Source organism: Dendropsophus ebraccatus, chromosome 5, assembly GCF_027789765.1.
Source record: "Dendropsophus ebraccatus isolate aDenEbr1 chromosome 5, aDenEbr1.pat, whole genome shotgun sequence".
NCBI classification, from domain to species: Eukaryota; Metazoa; Chordata; class Amphibia; order Anura; family Hylidae; genus Dendropsophus; species Dendropsophus ebraccatus.
In genome coordinates this window covers 158,284,234-158,305,078 of record NC_091458.1, presented here as the reverse complement: position 1 = coordinate 158,305,078, position 20,845 = coordinate 158,284,234, and the positions used below count along the sequence as shown (strand labels likewise).

The 20,845-nt window shown below is 43.4% G+C and overlaps 2 protein-coding genes across 14 annotated transcripts in view; one reads left to right on the top strand and one right to left on the bottom strand.

The window, feature by feature from the left end:
* Positions 1 to 20,605, bottom strand: part of SSC4D (scavenger receptor cysteine rich family member with 4 domains) — a 53,444-nt gene extending 32,839 nt beyond the window's left edge. For 2 of the 9 annotated variants that reach the window (XM_069971735.1, XM_069971743.1), the window contains exons 1-3: positions 18,943 to 19,079; positions 13,111 to 13,166; positions 3,433 to 3,536 (exon numbers count right to left, since the gene is read on the bottom strand). The gene's annotated coding sequence lies outside the window, so the exon portion shown is untranslated. Of the gene's footprint in view, positions 1 to 3,432; positions 3,537 to 5,077; positions 5,118 to 9,500; positions 9,596 to 13,064; positions 13,167 to 18,895; positions 19,080 to 20,531 lie in introns of those variants that run through there. The other 7 variants (XM_069971736.1, XM_069971738.1, XM_069971737.1 and 4 more) reach the window with 7 other exon arrangements.
* DTX2 (deltex E3 ubiquitin ligase 2) overlaps positions 18,946 to 20,845 on the top strand; it is a 49,120-nt gene continuing 47,220 nt past the window's right edge. For 4 of the 5 annotated variants that reach the window (XM_069971733.1, XM_069971731.1, XM_069971732.1 and 1 more), the window contains exon 1: positions 18,946 to 19,204. The gene's annotated coding sequence lies outside the window, so the exon portion shown is untranslated. Of the gene's footprint in view, positions 19,205 to 20,648; positions 20,708 to 20,845 lie in introns of those variants that run through there. The other variant, XM_069971730.1, reaches the window with a different exon arrangement.

Genomic DNA, 20,845 nt, shown 5'->3' with positions numbered 1-20,845 from the left:
TTGTTGTTTTTTTTGTTTGTTTTTACGCCGTTCACCCTGAGGTAAAACTGTCTTGTTATATATGTTCCTCAAGTCGTTACAATTACAACGATATGTAACATGTATAACTTTTGTTTTATGTGATGACTTGTAAAAAATTCAAACCATTGTTAACAAATATATGATCCTTAAAGGGGTTATCCAGCGCTACAAAAACATGGCCACTTTCCCCCTACTGTTGTCTCCAGTTTGGGTGGGGTTTTGAAACTCAGTTCCATTAAAGTAAATGGAGCTTAATTGCAAACCGCACCTCAACTGGAGACAACAGTAGGGGGAAAAGGGGCCATGTTTTTTTAGCACTGGATAACCCCTTTAACCCAAGGCCAATTTTCAACAGGCCAAGGACAATTTAAGACAATGTCTTATTTTGTGAAACCGAAGAAAATGATTCACAAGGCAGGGGGGGGTTTACACCAATAGTAGTAGTAAAACTGTAGTAAAACTGACATGTTATCTATATTCCTCAAGTCAGCATGGTTACAATAACTTTTATTTTACTGCTTTAAAAAAAAATGAACACAGTTTATTTAACCCCTTCAAGACCGAGCCCATTGATGCACAAAAGCCCGGGTCAAATTAATGCAATGTTCCTCCCCGCCTTCTAAGATCCATAGCGCTTTCATTTTTCCACCTACAGGGCTGATTAGGGTGTCATTTTTTGCGCCATGATCTCTAGTTTTTATTAATATGATATTGGTGGAACAGAAAAATCGCTTTTTTTTTTATCGCTTTTTATAAAAAAAAATTCTTATAAATAATTTTTTTTAAATCAGCAATCTTGGTGTTTTTTTGTTTTTTTTCGTTTACGCCTTGCAGAAACAATACTTCTAGTTTAATGATGGGCAAGGGGGTATTTTAAACTTTTATTGGGAAGGGGTAATAAGGTTTTTTTTAATACTTTTAAAAACTTTTTTATTACACTTTTTTTTTTTTACTGTAAAACATGCAATCCTTAGATTGCATATACTGATGAATGCTGTGCCATAGCATAGCATAGGTCAGTGTTATCGGCGATCCATGCATAGAGCCTGCCTGAGAGCAGACTCTATGCATGGATGGCCGATCTAACAGGACGGAGGTAAGTGGATAACCCCTGCTCGTCAATACAAGCGATTGGGACCCCCGCAGCATGGCAAAAGGAAGCCAATCTTTCCACTGGACAACCAGGGAAGGCTTTATAGGGGCATTTAAATGGTAAATCAGTTGACGTAGCAAATTGGGTCCTTAAAGCCACTCTGTACGCACAATCTGCCCCCCCCCCCCCCCAAACCGCTTGTACCGCCGGATAGCTGCTGGGGTACGTTCGACAGGTGATGCAGTTATTACCTGAAAAACAAAAACTTTGAAACTTGCAGCCGTGTGTCAAATTGGCGTGGCCTAGAGCAGTGCTTCTCAATTCCAGTCCTCAGGCCTCACCAACAGGTCATGTTTTGAGGATTTTCTTAGTATTTCACAGGTGATATAATTATACTCAGTGCATCTGGTATAGTCACAGGTGATATAATTGCACTCAGTGCATCAGGTATAGTCACAGGTGATATAATTGTACTCAGTGCATCAGGTATTATCACAGGTGTCCTTTGTATGGGATATCCTTAAAACATGACCTGTTGGTGAGGCCCGAGGACTGGAATTGAAAAGCACTGGCCTAGAGTACCCATGCCCTAGGAATGCGACAGCCCTCCATCACCCGTTCCTGCCCTCTTCATTATCAGGAATGCACCAGGCAGGGATTCTCCAATTCATCACCTGTCTGAACACTGCACATGAACTGGATCGTTAAGGCCCATGTGCAGTGTTTAGGCAGGTGATGAATAGGAGAAATCGTGCAAGTGGCATTCCTTATGGTGAAGAGGGCGGGGAGGAGGGACGAAGAGGCGGTGCAAACCTAGAGCACAGACATTCTAGGCCACGCCAATTTGGCACAGGGCTGCAAGTTTAAAAGTTGTTTTTTAGGACAATAACTGCATCACCTGCCGAACGAACCCCAGGACAGATCTTGGGTTATAAGCAGCTATCTGAAGGTACAAGCGGTTTTTGCTTCCAAATTGCAGCGTGAAATCCGCTGCGGATCCGTTACGTGTGAAGGCACCCTAAGTGTGGTTCTGTGTGGTGAACAATGTCACCTGGGCAGGTCTTCGTGGCAGTTGGGCCCCCTCTTCCCTGAGGGGCCCAACTGTCATGAAGCCCCGCCTAGGTGACACTACCACCAATAAAATGAAGCGATTTTAGAACAGAAAGAACACGTAGACAAGTTTTGGGCTGTATTCACATTAAGTTAAAAAAAAAAAAGTGAAACGGCATCCGTTATTGACGCATTTTAATTGACCTCAATGTAATTACGGACGTGCAATGAACACAGTGTATTAAATAATATGTTATCTGCACGGACGTCAAAATAACGATCATGACAATTCTTTTCAGACGTCTTATGCAAACACCATAGGTTATTTTTAGTTGGTCACATACAGATCTTCTTTTTCGCCGTCTTTACTATTAAATTGAATAAACTTTTCAAGTAAAGACAAAGGACGATCAGTCCACCTGACCTAGAATAATGGACCAACAGCCGTCACTGCCCTGACAGGCGGCCAAAGGCTATGTTCCTGCTACGTTGGTTTTTAGAAAAGAACGGACGCTGATTGCAATGAAATCAGCAACCAACATTTCCTACAGCGGCGGCATCGCTTTGAATTAAATGCAATGCCACCCACTGTGTTCCGACTTCATCGATTTAACATCTGTTCTAGTGTCCAGCCTGGAACTCAGGAGGTCCATTTGTAACATCTTCGCTAATAGACAGTATATTGTAGAAGTTAGCCTCTATATTAGTACTCATGCTATTTTGGACTCACCTCAAACTTACATGTTATGTGTAATGTTAAAGGAGAAGTCAGGCAAAATTTTTCATTAAAGTACTGGTATTGCCCCCCAAAAGTTATACAAATCACCAATTACGGGAAATGCTTATAAAGTGTTTTTATCCCTGCACTTACTACTGCATCAAGGCTTCACTTCCTGGATAACATGGTGATGTCACTTCCTGGATAACATGGTGATGTCACTTCCTGGATAACATGGTGATGTCACTTCCTGGATAACACACTGAGCATCCCTCTGCCATCATCCTCTCCAGCAGCCACAGCCCGCACAGCTCTGGGAGTCGGGTTATGACATCACCATGTTATCCAGGAAATGACATCACCATGTTATCCAGGAAGCGACATCACCATGTTATCCAGGAAGTGAAGCCTTGACGCAGTAGTAACTGCAGGGAAAAAAGCACTTTATAAGCATTTCCCGTAATAACACAATACAATACTGTAATAAAATTTTTTTGCCAGACTTCTCCTTTAACTCCAAGTACAACATTAATGTTCAAGGTAGACTTACTTCAACACCAGTTCTGCTCTTCCAAGGGCATTTGTCTTGTGTTTTTCCCACAGTTGACACATTTATAACAAGATGGAGAAATGTTAGCTTACAGTGCAGGGGCTCTAAAAAAAAGATCAGAATGGAAGAATAAAAATAATAATAAATGTAATCAATAGTATTCAGATATTTCCATCCCTTTACCCTTTTTCTCAAAATAGATAAATAACCAGTGGTCACTAGTGTTAAGAGAACATGCCAAAAATCCGGGTTCGGTGACGTTTGTCCAAACCCAAACTGTCTGCATTTGACTCCTGGAATCAACACCTATGACAGTGATTATCCATTTTTCTATAAAGGTATATATATAATGTAGGATATATGGTATTACTGTCAAAAAGTCCCCCCTACCCCAAAATAGTACTGATAAAATCTACAGATCGGCACACAAAAATTAAATTCGGGCTATGTTCTCACACAGTATTTCCGTCAGTCTTTTTTCAACCAAAATCAGGAGTGGAACTGAGAGGGCAAAATTATAATGGAAAGATTTGCACAGTTTGGCCACGTTTCCCCCAACATCTTTTTTTAGTGAAGAATTTACTTTTTGTTATAATGGCGGCCGTTATTAATGATCATTAAAAAATGGCAGTCATTATTAAAAAAAAAAACAGCAGTTTTTACCTAAAAAAAAAGACATTGTGGGAACCTAGCCTTTCTGTGTTTTCAACCCACTCCTGGTTTTCAGAGTTTGTAGTGGTCAGCTCTCCAGTCTGTCTCCATATGTGGTGCACGGAAAGACCCGGAACAAGAGTCACAAACGGATTCCAAGGAATGATCAAGCACCCAAACCGGAGGTAACATCTATGAATTCTTTTATTGCAAAACCATCACAATCACAGGAAAAGTAACTGTAGTTGACGCGTTTCGGCGTGCCACACGCCTTGTTAGCAGCTAAACATGAGCTAAACCATCTGTTTTTTTCTAAAAGGGAATACGTTAAACGAACACCAAAAATGCAATCACTTCTTAGGAGCCATTCCTTAGAGACCCAGGCTGTGTAATTTGGGTCATTGTCATGCTGGAAGACCCAGCAATGTGCCATCTTCAATGCTATTACTGAGGGAAGAAGTTTTTTGGCCATAATCTCGCCATACATGGCCCCATCCATCCCCCCTTTAATACAGTGCAGTCATCCAGTCCCTTTTGCGTAAAAGCCCCCAAAGTATAATTTCCCCCCTGCCATGCTTCACGGTTGGGACTGTGTTCTTGGGGTTGTACTCATCCTTCTTCTTCCTGCTCACATCAGCACATACCAAAAAGTTTTGGTTCCCTCTGACCACATGACCAGGTTGCACATCTCCAGGGAGCAGACAAGACAAGCCCATCTGGCATCTGACAGTAATCCTAGATGGCCAGTCCGGCCCTTGTTAATGACCAGGTTGCACATCACCAGGGAGCAGACAAGACCAGCCCATCTGGCATCTGACAGTAATCCTAGATGGCCAGTCCGGCCCTTGTTAATGACCAGGTTGCACATCACCAGGGAGCAGACAAGACCAGCCCATCTGGCATCTGACAGTATTGCCAGATGGCCAGTCCGGCCCTTGTTAGTGAGTTGGTCCAAACTTATACAAAACCCTTCCGAGTCACCTGATATACTTACATGCCAAATACGGGCCCAGATGGTCTAGGAGTTTGGATGCCTATAGAGGACAGACGGGAACGCAGACAGACAGACATTCACTTTTATAATGTAAATGGTAGATATCATATTATAACGATAATACGGGGAACAAGGGGCTTTTTCACAGAAATTACCACTGTATATATTGTAATAATAAAAAAAAAAAAAAACATAAAGTACTGTGCCGTAATGCATATACAACAATCTTGCTCAAGTGTCAGTGGACCAAACCAAGTGAATACAGATTCCTTTTTATGATGTCGCTGTATACTAAAATTTTAATGGGCTGAAAGTCAATCTACTGGCTAATTTTGTGTTTTCAATACTTCATTCATTTAACATTCTGTGGTGGAAATGGAATAATGTTGTCTTTTGTCTGAGGAGGGGAATCTGCCCTCCTCCTTATTTGTGAAATGGCTGAAAGATGGTGAAGAGTCGGCCCGGGAATAATTTCAGGACGCAGTAGAGACAAGGCATGGCTATTTGTTAAACAAACTGGAGCGGAATGCCTTCATCTGCTGAACCCACCATTGTGCTCGCCGCCATTTTGTCTAGAAAGCTTTGTAGCGTAGATTTACTTAATGTGTTTATTATCTTCTCCAGACTATATCAGATGACGAGTTAATTCATAGGAATTTAATATAATTCTTTTTAATTGCTGAAGGAAATAGGATTTCCCATTGTGAAGGAAAGGAACCTGGAGATTAGATGGAAGTGGAATCGAGTGAGGTGGACAACGGTGGACAAGCACATTATGCCAGGAGCGTTCTTTTTTTTTTTTCAGTACAAGAATGTTTAAAGCGAATGAACCATCAGATACATCGCTTTAAGTTCTTTACATGAATAGTCTTGTATTGTGGAGGAGACGGCACTTCTGTGGTGGTGGTGCTCGTGGCGGGATGGCGTCCCAGAAGTAGTGAATAAGGAAATCCCGCCACTCACCTAGTGTAGTTATGCTTGTTTTATTGTGTGCAAAACATCATCAAGTACAGGAGGACGCGTTTCGGTTATGAAGACTATATACCGAAACGCGTCCTCCTGTACTTGATGATGTTTTGCACACAATAAAACAAGCATAACTATCCTAGATGAGTGCCGGGATTTCCTTATTCACTTTACATCAATAGACTGGCGCTTTCCCAGTTCCCAAGCACGTCACTGGTCTGTTCCCGGGCACCAGCCCAGCATGAAGCACAGGAGGAGGGCCCGCCAGCCCCCAGTGTGACGATCTACACCTTTTAGAAAAAAGCCTTTAGACAGCACTTCTGTGTCTGTGGGTGGTGCACGTGGCAGAAACAAATCCCAGCAATATTGTAAAGTCAATCTCGGCACTCACCATGCTTCATAGTTTTACTGTAGAAAATATATATCCATAGTGAAAACAATCACAACAGGACATTTCGACGTTAGCCTAACACCGAATGTCCTGTTGTGATTGTGTTCACTATGGATATATATTCTCTACAATAAAACTATGAAGCATTTATGGTGAGTGCCGGGATTGATCTACACCTTTCGTCACACTGGGGGCTGGTGGACCTGCCTCAATTGCTTTGCGCCCGGCCGGTGCCTGGGAATAGACCAGCACCTTGTGTAGGAACTGGGCTGCAGTTCAAAAAAAGGACCGCAGCATCGGCCTCCCCACTCTAGTGCCGGTCTATTCATGTAAAAAACATAAAGCGATGTATCTGATGGTATATTCACTTTAATCGCTGCGTCCTAGTAAATAAAAATACGATAAATGTCACCAATGAGTGTGTGAATTGACTTCTGTTCAGTCTAATCGATGTATAGCTATGAACCAGCAGGAAGGTTTTATGATAGATATTTAGTACAAATAGTAAAAGCCTATTGTACAGTATGGTTGTTGTCTTGTTTTTATCTTCTCGTGCGGCAGGATACCTTCTCCAAACTATGGTAGGTACACAGTCCGCTTCTAAAGCGAGCGGTGTACAGAACAGCTGGAAGCTCCCTAGTCTGCATTGTAATATACTTTCATAGCACTCCACAATTTTTTGAATTAAAAAAATTAGATTGTGTTTTTAAGTTTTTTTTTTTACAGACTTAGTAGTGGATGCCGCCTGATAGACGCCATCCACTACTAAATCAGGGCTTAGGGCCCTATTCCACGGGACGATTATCGTTCACATAATCGTTAATGATAAACAATCTCAAACGGCCGCTATTGCGAACGACCTGGAATTCGTTCACCCATTTACACAGAACGATGATCATTACTTGCGGTCATCTTGTCGTCACTACTGCGAATGACCGAACGACGTTTTATTCCATGCGAACGATTTGCGAACGAGCAATGATAAAAATAGGTCCAGGTCTTATTAAGCGATCAACGATTTCTCGTTCTTCGTTTGATCGTTCACTACTATTCAACCGAACAATTATCAATTTGTTCCGAACGATTTAAAGATTATCCGAATGATAATCGTCCCGTGGAATAGGGCCCTTAGCTGGTAAAATAGACAACACTAACCAGCACATTATTACTCTAATACCCAGGAAAGATACAGGAAACGTACAGGAAAGATACAGTAGAGAGAAGAGGTGGAGCAGCCATTTATATTAACCTTTTCACGACCGCCCACAGTATATATTAGGGTACTATTACACAAAGCGATTTTTCGACGCTCAGCGATTAACGATAAACAAACTCAAACGACTGCTATGGCGAACGACCTGAAATCGTTCACCCAATTATACAGAATATACAGAATATATTTTTATGTAAATAACATCTTTAACGTATTTGGTATTTTTACATTATTTATTTAGATTTTTTGCAATTCCATAATATATTTGGGGTTTTCAAACAGTAGCAAGTGGCTAGCTGCCAGAAGCATGATTGGCTGATGGGGCAATCCATCAGCCGGGTTGGGTATTTTTCCCCGAGTCATGACGACATTGGAACTTTCTGGCGGGGGACCCGGAGGCTGTGACACAGCACTTTACGGGGAAAGGTAAGTAGTAATTGTTCATTATGTGTCCCGTTATTTCTCGTTGGTCGTTTAATCGTTGTCTGCTATTACACTTAACGATTATTGTTCAAATCTGAACGATCTAGCGATTTTACGAACGATAATCGTCTCATGTAATAAGGCCCTTTACCCATCTGTAATATACTGTCTGTAAGCTGACTGTACATCACAGACGGCACTTTTCAACTCTTACATCATAACAGTAAAGAAAATCTGTCACCCCCCCCCCCCCCGCATCATAATTCATTATAAAGCAGTGAGCTCAAAAACAGTAAAGGCCTTACGCTACTGTACTGACACAGCTGTATCGGTTCACTAGCAAAGAGCTTTAGCTGTTACCGAGCTTACTGCTTTTTAAAGGAATCCTATCACCTCCCATGTCGGGGCAGAGCCCGGCCGACCCCCCGGTGCAGACCCATATACTTACCGCTTCCATGAAGTCCTGCTCCTGTACCTGGTCCCGCAGGTGCGATATTTCCGTCCGAAGTCGTGCTCGCTCTCCCAGAGATGAGTCCGACGCTCATAGAGAATGACTGAGCCGTCATTCTCTATGGGCATCGGACTCATCTCCGGAAGCGCGCGCACGGCTTCGGACGGGGATATCGCGGCGGCGGGAGTGGACTTCATGGAAGCGGTAAGTATATGGGTCTGCAACGTGGGATCGGCCGTGCTCTGCCCCGACATGGGAGGTGATAGGATCCCTTTAAAAAGCAGTAAGCTCGGTAACAGCTAAAGCTCTTTGCTAGTGAACCGATACAGCTGTGTCAGTACAGTAGCGTAAAGCCTTTACTGTTTTTGAGCTCACTGCTTTATAATGAATTATGATGCGGGAGGATCTGTAGGATCAGTCTGTAATATACAGTCAGCATAGGTGCGAATGCAGAGTACATTATACAACCAGAACCTTTGTAGCCATCCTACTATCCCCTGGGCTAGATCAATCCAATATAAGATTACTCTTTATACTAAATTATACTATATAAGATTAATCTTTATACTGATCTTCTGTATAATCGAATATCCACACCTATCCCTGGATATCACACAACAATTTCTCATGCCCAATTATTTATTTATTTGCACAAATTGCAGGAGTAAAATAAGCAAATTAGAAGTATTATTATTATTTTTTATTTTTTTGGCCATGTCATTTTATAAAATAATATTAAAAAATAAAAAATAAATAACATAAATAAATAAATAAAAAAATGAAATAATATAATCATTTTAAAAAATAATATGCAAACTAAGAATAGGATGAAGTTACAAAAAAGTACAAGAGTTAAATTTAAACTTAGAAGATTTGTATGTAATTCCTTTTACTGCAGGGCTATAAGGTATATTCACTTATTATAGCGTCTGGGATGTAAATTCACAATTATTACACATCTACAAAGACAAATACATACCTCATTTTCTTCAATTTCTTCCCGAGGACCAAAGGAATTACCGGATTAATTTTCAAAACCAGCTTTGCGGCTTTTGGTAAGATCATGGAACTTGTCTAAAAAAGCGGAATGATTGTCAGTCGTCATGTGGACAATGGCGCTGTCAGTCCGGCCCGGGCAGGAGCTCGCGCCTTTGATCTATTGATGGAATAAGGTTCTATCCCTAAAACTAAACCAGTGCGGATAAATAAAGATGCAAAATACAAGAGACTGAAGCTTGGAAAAAGAGGTTGAGGTGGGCTCGGGGAAAGTGTGGCTCAGGTTTCAGGAAGGCAGCAGCAGATAGTGCCTAAAATTACAAATCTCTGGTTGATGATAGAAAGCGGAGACGGATCGGGGCTCTCAGGAGGAGTCTGGGAAATATACACTGATTCATTTCTTCAGAACGGATCAACATACATGGAGAGAAAACAGGATTCCAAAAACCACCGCAAAATATCTCTTCACCATATTTTTCACCTTCGTCTTACGTATCTACAAAACTATATACCAAGACAAATAACATCCTAATAGTACAGTGGATTAAAGGGGTGCTCTATCAAAAATTATTTTCTTTTCAATTAACTGGTTTAGGAAAGTTATATAGATTTGTAATGTATTTCTATTTTAAAATCTCAAGTTTTCCCATACTTATCAACTGTTGTATGTCCTGCAGGAAGTGGTGTATTCTCTCCAGTCTGACCCGGTGCTCTCTGCTGCCATCTCTGTCCATGTCAGGAATTGTCCAGAGCAGCAGCAGATCCCCATTGAAAATCTCTCCTGCTCTGGGCAGTTCCTGACATGGACAGAGGTGGCAGCAGAGAGCACTGTGTCAGACTGGAGAGAATACACCACTTCCTGCAGGACATGCAGAAGCTGATAAGGACTGGAAGACTTGAGATTTTTAAATAGAAATACATTACAAATCTATTTAACTTTCTGAAACCAGTCAATTTGAAAGAAAAATATTTTCGCTGCATAGTCCCTTTAAGTAAAAAATTTCATCAAATAAGTAAAGTAACTTTATATTCCTCTAATACCTACTTACTACTCGTAGAAGGAGAGAGTGACGTCACCCAGTTCTGTGAACCTGCCATCTGGGTTCCTATACTTGTTGGCGTTCTTTGGGGATAGCCGCCAGCCGGGACATCCCCATCAAGACAGCCTGAGAGGATTGTGATTTCAAGGGACTGTATTCAAATTGGACTTCTAGCTTATGGAATTATGACCACTACTATTGGACTACCAATAGAACAGGGGCATTTATGGTCTATCCCCAGGACAGGTAATCCATATTCATTTATTGGTGCTTTCATGCAGCGTGTAAACTGTTTGCTGCCATATGTGATATAGTCATTTCATATAGTAACATTGGTGTCACGTTATATTTGCACTTAAGATTTGTGTTTTCCATTTGCACTAGGCATCTTTGTTTTATTATTGTATACATTATATTTGGGAGAGATGCGGGTCACTCCCAGCCTATAGCTGCAGTAGTATCATAGCGCTGGTGCCAGAAGCTTCTATTAGGATTTAATCCTATTATATTTTTTTGGTTTACATTGTCTTCTCTTCACTTACTATGCATTTTCTTAACTGATAAAAAATTAAGACTTCAATTCTAAAAGCATTTGTACGTTCCCACATTTATCCCACACCTGCCTAAAACATTTGCACGGTACAGTACGCCCGGTATACTCTCTGACGGTGCATGTAATAATGCTTGCAGCGAGCGGGGAACAAGGAGCTGACATCGCCCTGTGTAATAGGGGCCGTACTGCGGGAGGTCCGGGATCCTCTCCTCTTTGCTCAACTGTAGTGAGAAGTAAGGGCAGTATTACACCAAACGATTATCGTCCGTACTTGGCTGATTTGATGATCGTTTAGTGTAATAGCGCTGGTTAAAAGACCACGATCAGCTGACATGCACGGTGTTGGCTGACCATGGTCTTTCAACAGATTAATAAATCCTGATGACGACAGCGACGGTCTGCTGCAGACTGCCGCTGACTTCAATGGGCTCCCGCGTGCTTCTAACACTCTATGCCTCACAGACAGTAAGCGGGGAACAAGGAGGAAGCGAGTGCTGATCGTCTTACTCATGCCGTGTAATATGGCCCTCAGTATTAATGGATCCTAAGGCTGCGTTCACACTACGTATATTTCAGTCAGTATTGTGGTCCTCATATTGCAACCAAAACCAGGAGTGGATTGAATACACAGAAAGGCTCTGTTCACACAATGTTGAAATTGAGTGGATGGCCGCCATATAACAGTAAATAACGGCCATTATTTCAATACAACAGCCGTTGTTTTAAAATACCAGCAAATATTTCCCATTATATGGCGGCCATCCACTCAATTACACCATTGTGTGAACAGATCCTTTCTGTGTTTTCAATCCACTCCTGGTTTTGGTTGCAATATGAGGACCACAATACTGACTGAAATATACATAGTGTGAACCCAGCCTAACCGTGTACTCCACTGTCTCTATCCATCCCACAGACTTCGGAGCACCATTGCACACACTCAACCACTGCCACACTCACGCTTCCCCTCCCTGTGGTTGTGCAGTATAGTGGAACCACAGGCAGGTCACACTCCTTTTCTAGTGATTGTGGGGTCCCAATGGCAAGGATCCAGCAATTAGATATTTAACCCCTTAACTGTAAATAGGTGATACATGTGAATTGGTCGAAAATCACGTAATGAGTTTACAGTGCACTTTACGCTCAGCAAATCCGCTTTGATACTCAATACCATTATAGTCTATGGCCGTGTATTCTCGCAGCAGATGATTTTCATTCCACTGCGAGAATGTAGTGACAGCCATGTTTGACTATTTAGCTGTCAGGCCAATAAAAAAAATTAAATAAACAGCAAATACTTACCCACCTGCATCCCCCCAGAGCACTCCTGCTCAAGTCCCTGGGTCCCTGCTCACTGATGATCCGCTCAGCCTATTGTTGGCTGCAGCAGGACAGATCAGTGATTGGCTGAGCGGGCAGTCAGTGAGCAGGGACCCAGAGATCACATCAGGAGCGTGCCAGGGGAATGTAGGTGGGTAAGTATTGGTTGTTTTTTTATATTACCAGCATAGTTAAATATGGCCGTCACTGTATCCTCACAGTGGAATGAATACACGGCAATAGACTATAATGATGCCGAGTATCACAGTGAATTTGCTGCAAACTCATTACACGTGAACACACCCTTAATAAAACTTGCAGATGTAAAACTGGTAAGAATTCGAAAGTATTTGAACAATGTCTAGAACTAAAGAAGACACCATTTTACATACAGTACAACAGTCTGCTCAATGGGAACTGTAGTCAGAACCTCCTTAAGTGCAGTTTTCCTTTTTTTGAACAAATCATCCATTGTCTGCATCTGCTAATCTGGCCATGGTTGGAATGTGCTGTGGATCTTACCCTGGTCAGCTAAAGGAAACCAGGTGAGAAAGAGCATTTCAAGGTCACCTTGATGACAGGGATGGCCTGATGAGACTTTTGAGGTGCCAAGTGATTTTTCTAAAAGACTCACTGTAAGACTCTGTTAGCTTTCTTGGTTGCACAGCAACAGTACATACCATGGCACGGAGTAGAAAGAAGAAACTTGGGCACGTCTTCATATGGTAGACATCGGCTGGTTAAGTGATATTCAGAAAAAGAATAAAACACACTATATCTGTTAAAGTATAAACCTATTTTTTGTTTGTGCATCTCTACCGATTTTTACACGCTGGCATAGCTTGGCAGACAGGTTCAAAGTGACAAAGTGCCTGTTGTTATGTTGAATGAGGTCATTTTAAAAGCAAACAAGATAAAAATTTTATTTAAGTGATACTGTATTCGCCAACCCACTCCGCCAAACTGCTAGTACCATCCGTTTGATGAGAGTAAGTACCTTCCTGGTTGTGTCTTTTAAAATGCACCCGATGCGTTGGTTAGGGTAAAAAATTATCTTATAATCTGCAGCAGCCGAGTCAATGTGGCGTGGCCTAGTGTCTGTGCCCTAAGCCTGCAACGCCTCTCTTTTCTTCCTCCCCCTCCCTCCTCATCATTGGGAACGCCCCCAGGCAGGATTTCTCCTACTCATTGCTTGTCTAAACACTGCACAGGTGCCTTAACCTTAATCCTGCCCAAGGGCATTCCTAATGAAGAGGAGGGGAGCAGGAAGAGAGGAGAGGCATTGCAGGCTTAGGGCACAGACACTCTAGGCCACACCACATTGACTCAGCTGCTGCAGACTAAAAGATCATTTTTAACCCTAACCAAGGCACCGGTCGCATTTTAAAAAACACGACCGACCAGAAAGAACTTTCATCAAATGGACGGTACCAATGGTTTGGAAAAAAGGGTTGGAGGGTATAGTATCGCTTTAAGTTTTTCAAATATGACAATACAGGCATTTTATATGCATATATATAGGCCACGTCTTTGTTTGGTTTGATGGCTGTTTTCTTGGATGGCGATCATTTTGCAGGCAATTAACGACCATTATTTTTTTTTAAAAATGAGGTTTTTTGGCTGCCAGTCGTCCCAAAAAAGTCAGTCAAACAGCCAAAAAAAGATGTTGTGTGGTTGTGGCCACAGAAATATGGTAAAACAAAAGGTAATGGAATCCAAGGCAGTTAATTGTCCCAGTTCCCATTAGCGGACCTCCCCACAGCAAGACAACAGCCCTAATCATTGTGGTAACTATTTGAGTTTAGCGCTATTATTTATGAACTGTGACCTATGACCCTGTCCCCCGACTGTGGAGCTCTGCAAGTCCTAGCCAGCCTGTGAGTACATCTTACACACACACCCCCACGTGCCATGGTGCACACCGCCACTTCAGCTAAGCAACTTAAAGAAGCAGTTCACAAAATTTTTTAATTTGCCCCCGCTAAGCGATGGTGTGTATACTCACCGCAGGTGATCGGTGTCCCGCGCCACAGCTTCGTTCCAGTCCCCTCATCCGCTGCTGTGACCCCTCTTCTGTCTCCCCTGATTGAAGACAGGAGACAAAAGAGGGGTCACAGCAGCAAATGACATGAGCGTGCCGGATTTAAATGGGACCGGAGCGAAGCTGTGGTGCGGGACACCGATCACCTGCGGGGAGTATACGCGTCAGAACTGCTTCTTTAAGGGGGTCCTGAACATCGCCCACAAGTACCAGCAAGCCTTTAGCCAACACCCACTTGACTTTGGCAAGACCACCTTGCTGCAGCGGCACAGGCCTCTACTGCCTGCAATACCGTCCCAGACACCACCAGGTTGGATATTACTATACTTGCTTTTGTGCATCTATATAAACAATCTGGTCTATGATTTGTTCCGTATACTGATAGCAGGACAGCTATCTTCCATTTATGCTGTAGGAATGAATTTGTAAACCTGTAATAATGCCCTAGCGTAACATGGCCTGCTGCCTCCCCAAGTCTTCTTTTTATGTTGCCTATTGTGATAGTATTTAATAAAGATTTTTATATTATTTTACTTTTAGTAGTAAACTTGTGATAATTCCTTTTGTGCACAGAAATTTATTGTAGGTAAAGACAACAAGGAGAGGAGCACAAACAGCGACACCTAGTGGCCAATGTTATAACTTACAGTAACACAGAAAACATTTAAAAAAATAATAAAGTGAATGACAAATATGTTAGATATTGATGCATCAATGTGCCTTATTCCTCCTCTCCAATAACAGACAACAGGTATACGGGTGCAGGTTGAAAACATTTCTTTCAAATCAATTGGTTTCAGAAAGTTGTATAGATTTGTAATTGACTTCTATTAAAAAATTTCCAGTCTAACAATACTTACGAGCTGCTGTATGTCCTGCAGGAAGTGGTGTATTCTCTCCAGTGTGACACAGTGCTCTCTGCTGCCACCTCTGTCCATGTCAAGAACTGTCCAGAGCAGCAACAAATCCCCATAGAAAACCTCTCCAGCTCTGAACAGTTCCTGATATGGACAGGGGTGGCAGCAGAGAGCACTGTGTCAGACTGGAGAGAATACACCACTTCCTGCAGGACATACAGCAGCTGATAAGTACTGGAAGAATTGAGATATATATTTTTTTTTTAATAGAAGTATATTACAAATCTATATAACTTTCTGAAACCAGTTGATTTGAAAGAAAAAGGTGTTTTCTGGACAACCCTTTTAACCATTGCATATTAGTAAGACCCCAAAGGACCTCTCACCCACACTATGGAGCTTATCAAAGTCACTCAGATCATTATGCTTGACAAATTTCCTGTTTCCAGCAAATCAGCTTCTAGAACTTTTCACGTGCTGTCTCGTATATCCCACTCATCGACAAGTGTCAAATATACAGGATATTCATTGTAATCTACTTCACCAGCCAGTGATTTTAATGTTATGGTTGATAGGACTATATCTAAACAGTCACTAGATGGCAGCACACCCCAATTGAATAATAAAGCTCATGGTCGGACTGTGCAGAGGTCAAATTGTCCAGTTGCAGAGGGGCCTCCACCATCTAGTGTAGAGATGGGGAATCTACGGCCCTCCAGATGTTGCAAAACTACAATTCCCATCATGTCTGGATAGGTAAAGCTTTGGCTGTCCAAGCATGATTGGAATTGTAGTTTTCAACAGCTGGAGGGTCGAAGGTTCCTTAAGGGGACATAAAAAGTGTAAAAAAAAAAAAAAGTTAAAAAAACAAACAAAAAAAACATGCCATAGCCCCTCCACCAATAAAAGTTCGAATCATCCCCCCTCTTTCCATTTTATAAATAAAACACATAAAAATAAATAAACATATATACCGTAGTGTAATCGTCCAATCTATTAAAATAAAACAATATTATTCTCGCACGGTGAGCGGCATAAACAAAAAGCGGTATAAAACTCCAAGATTGCTGATTTTTTATTACATTTTATACATAAAAAAATAATAAAAAGTGATCAATACGTCCAATTTACACAAATATGGTACTAATAAAAACTAGAGATCATGGCGCACAAAATTTTGCCTCATAAAGCCCCGTAGGTGAAAAAGAAAAAGCATTATAGGAGTGACAATACGGCCGTTGTAATCACACTTTGCAAAAAAAAAGTTTACTGTTAAAAAAAACAGTAAAACATTAAAAAAGCTATAAAAACTGAAATATAGAAAAAAAAATATTGTGTCCGTTTTACCTTGAAAGGAGAAGTCCAGTGAACATTTTTATTAAAGTATTGTATTGTCCCCCAAAATTTATACAAATCCCCAATATACACTTATTACGGGAAGTGCACATAAATGGCTTTTTTCCCTGCACTTACTACTGCATCAAGGCTTCACTTACTGGATAACATGGTGATGTCACTTCCTGGATAAAATGGTGATGTCACTTCCTGGATAACATGGTGATGTCACTACATGGATAACATTGTCATGTCACTTCCTGGATAACACGGTGATGTCACTTCCTGGATAACATGGTGATGTCACTTCCTGGATAACATGGTGATGTCACTTCCTGGATAACATGGTGATGTCACTTCCTGGATAACATGGTGATGTCACGACCCGACTCCCAGAGCTGTGCGGGCTGTGGCTGCTGGAGAGGATGATGGCAGGGGGACACTGAGGGCCACAGGGCACTGGAGGGACACTGAGCATCCCCCTGCCATCATCCTCTCCAGCAGCCACAGCCTGCACAGCTCTGGGAGTCTGGTTGTGACATCACCATTTTATCCAGGAAGTGACATCACCATTTTATCCAGGAAGTGAAGCCTTGATGCAGTAGTAAGTGTAGGGAAAAAAAAACATTTATAGGCATTTCCTATAATAAGTGTATATTGGTGATTTGTATAACTTTTGGGGGGCAATACAATACCTTAATAAAAATTTTTGCCAGACCTCTCCTTTAAATGCATGACATAAACACGGAACACCCCATAATTTGTGGGATTTGATTTTTTGGGATATTTTAGGAGATTTGTCATTAATTTTATGGTAGATTGGAAGACACCATTACAAAGTACACTTAGGGCTCAAGCACACTGAGAATTAGGCGAGGAATTGAAGAGGAATCCGCTCTTAATTTCTGCTTGAAATTCTTCCCGTAAAGTATGTACAGAGCAATGTCCCATTGTGTTCAATGGAATTTCCGCTCTATTGTTCACACTGAAGAATTTCCAAGCAGAATTCTCTGAGGCAGATCCACTTTCCGCCCAAAGGCCCAGTGCACAGTGAACAAAAACATTGGAATCCCGCCGTACTCGGAATGCAGAATCCGCCCGCCCATAAAATGGTGTCTATGGAGCCTGTGGAAAGGCGCGTGGCCATGAAAGGGTACAAGCTACAGAATCAGAATCGGGTTCCGTAGTGAACACCAACCCTAAGGCTCTGTTCACACTGAGCAAGAGTGGCGGAATTCCCGGAATCCCGCCATGCTCAGGGTCCTGCTTTTGAAGAAGTGACATGTCAATTCTTTGAGCGGAGGGTGACGGAAGCAGACGCGCGAGTGCCCTCTCATTCACACAAAGCAGGACACTGAGCACGGCAGGATTCTGGGAATTCCACCACTCTTGCTCAGTGTGAATGGGGCCTAAAAGAGGAATTTCAAGCAGACATTTTTCCTCTTCAATTCCTCTTCTATTGCTCAGTGTGCATGAGCCCTTATTCCTGAAACAAAACATGCCCTCACACGGCCCTGTAGATGAAAAAATAAAAGAGGTATAGCTCTTAGAAGGTGAGGGAAAAAAAACGAAAACTGAAAAGGGGTCCTATTTTGGGCTCTGTCCTTAAAGGGTTAATTATGACTTTGATGGGGGGAAATGTACCATTCAGTCTAATGAGTGTGATTTTTCCCCATGTGGCTCTAATGGTCCGTTTACACGAAGCGATAATTCGTCCAATCGATCGTTTAACGATTTGGTTTTTATAACGATCAGCGTTTACATGAACAACATGTCAGAAAAATCGTTATTGCGATAGTTTTTAAGATCGCTTAAGCCCATCTCACACATAGGGTGAATCTTTGAAAGACTGTTTACACGAAGCGATCTGTGAATTTATAGCGAACGACAAACGACGATTTGAGAACATGTTGAAAGATCAAAATGAATGATTTCTCGCTCGTCGCTTGATCGTTCGCTGTGTTTACACGAGCCGATTATCGCTCAAATGCTATCGTTATCTGGAAAATTCGAACGATAATCGTTCTGTGTAAACGCACCATAAGGCTATGTCCGCACTTCTTTTTTGGACATTTTACCGCCGTCTTTGTGACAGTAAACCACAGGAGTACTTTGTATAATATGGCCGAATTTTGAGTACTAAAAAGCGGCTCTAAAATGGCCAAAAACAAGACGTTGCGGGAACACGGCCACAGAAAGACGAGTACGAACTCATGTGAGGGAAGTTATTACACTGAGCGGACACTAGATGGAGGGAGAGACATTTCCTGACAGGATACATCGCTGACGGACTGTCTGTCAGGAGGAGAGGCGTACACGGGCAGTAACCGGTGACCCCGCCGCATCGCCTCACACCCGCTCCCGCCGTCACCACAGGCCGAGTACGGAGCAGGACGGAAATGGCAGAGGGGCGTCACGTGACCGCTCGATAACACGTGACTCCTGCGTCACCGCTACCAGGTGCCGCTCCATTCTAGACACGGCCGAGCACCGAGTGAGGGAGAGAGCAGACAGTTCCCGGCGCCGTGGGACGCGGCTCAGGTGAGTGCTCCAGCTCCTGCCCCGGTGTCTGTGAGACGGCTGCCTGCCCCCTCAGCCTCCATAGAGCGCCCGGCAGTGTCCGGCCTGTGCCTGGTGAGTGCTGCAAGTGTTTAGGGAAGTAGTTGTGTGGTGAGTGCCGGAGCTCCGGGGTGAGGAGACGGGCACTGCCGTGTGGTGAGTGCCGGAGCTCCGGGGTGAGACGGGCACTGCCGTGTGGTGAGTGCCGGAGCTCCGGGTGAGACGGGCACCGCCGTGTGGTGAGTGCCGGAGCTCCGAGTGAGACGGGCACTGCCGTGTGGTGAGTGCCGGAGCTCCGGGGTGAGACGGGCACTGCCGTGTGGTGAGTGCCGGAGCTCCGAGTGAGACGGGCACTGCCGTGTGGTGAGTGCTGGAGCTCGGGGGTGAGACGGGCACTGCCGTGTGGTGAGTGCCGGAGCTCCGGGGTGAGACGGGCACTGCCGTGTGGTGAGTGCCGGAGCTCCGAGTGAGACGGGCACTGCCGTGTGGTGAGTGCCGGAGCTCCGGGGTGAGACGGGCACTGCCGTGTGGTGAGTGCCGGAGCTCCGGGGTGAGGAGACGGGCACTGCCGTGTGGTGAGTGCCGGAGCTCCGGGGTGAGGAGACGGGCACTGCCGTGTGGTGAGTGCCGGAGCTCCGGGGTGAGGAGACGGGCACTGCCGTGTGGTGAGTGCCGGAGCTCCGGGGTGAGACGGGCACTGCCGTGTGGTGAGTGCCGGGGCTGCTCGGTGTGTTAGTCACCCGGGGACTGTCGGGGCTGGCAGGTGGTGACTTGCCTGGGTGGCACCGGGTGGAATCACTTCTTCCCAGACTTGTAAAGTGCTGCAGACTGGAGGAAGGGCGGCTGCCAGCTCTTCTGCCTACACCACTTGTCATAGTATCCATTGACTGACACAGAGCCCTGATGCCCCAGATGGCAGTCCATGCTGTTATGTCAGCTGTCTATGGGTGAGTACACAAAAACACTCATATATTGTCCTAGCTGTACAGGTAGCCGCCGTGGGTCATCTAATATAGGATACAAAGTGATCTCGTAGTGACAGGACGGGTGATAAGTAGCGGATTGGTCGGAGTCCACAGAGCGGGTGCACACGCTGCGGCTGCATTGCTGCTGCATTTACCCTGGGGATATTTGATCTCTGTTATTGTTCGGTCGTCCAATCAGCAGTTATCACCCGTCCGGAGGAGAGGGGAAACCTATTAAAGGGGCTGTCTATACTGATTTATTATGTTAAATGCATCAGTATAAGCATTTCTTACAAGGTATCGTTTGTGAGATATAAACTCGTCTGCCTGTGGAGTTTGATTACCTGTTGCCCTCGGTAACGGCCGCCAGGCGTCCATTAGGTTGGGCTGCTCATGCTCAGTTCAATCCCAGTCACATGATCTGTCTCATTAGTACTGACAGTTGGTTTTCACTTCACAGGCAGCAAGAGGGAGTGTGGGAAAGTGTCCACTCTGTTGCCTGGTAACAGCAGGGTCACAGGTCAGAGAGGGAACCAGGAAGTGATCTGGTACATGGGGAAGAAAAGTGGGGCAGTGATGTGTAATATTTACTAAAAACAGATTTGTTCTCCCATATATAATAAATATATATATATATATCTGATGCATCTGATTTTAC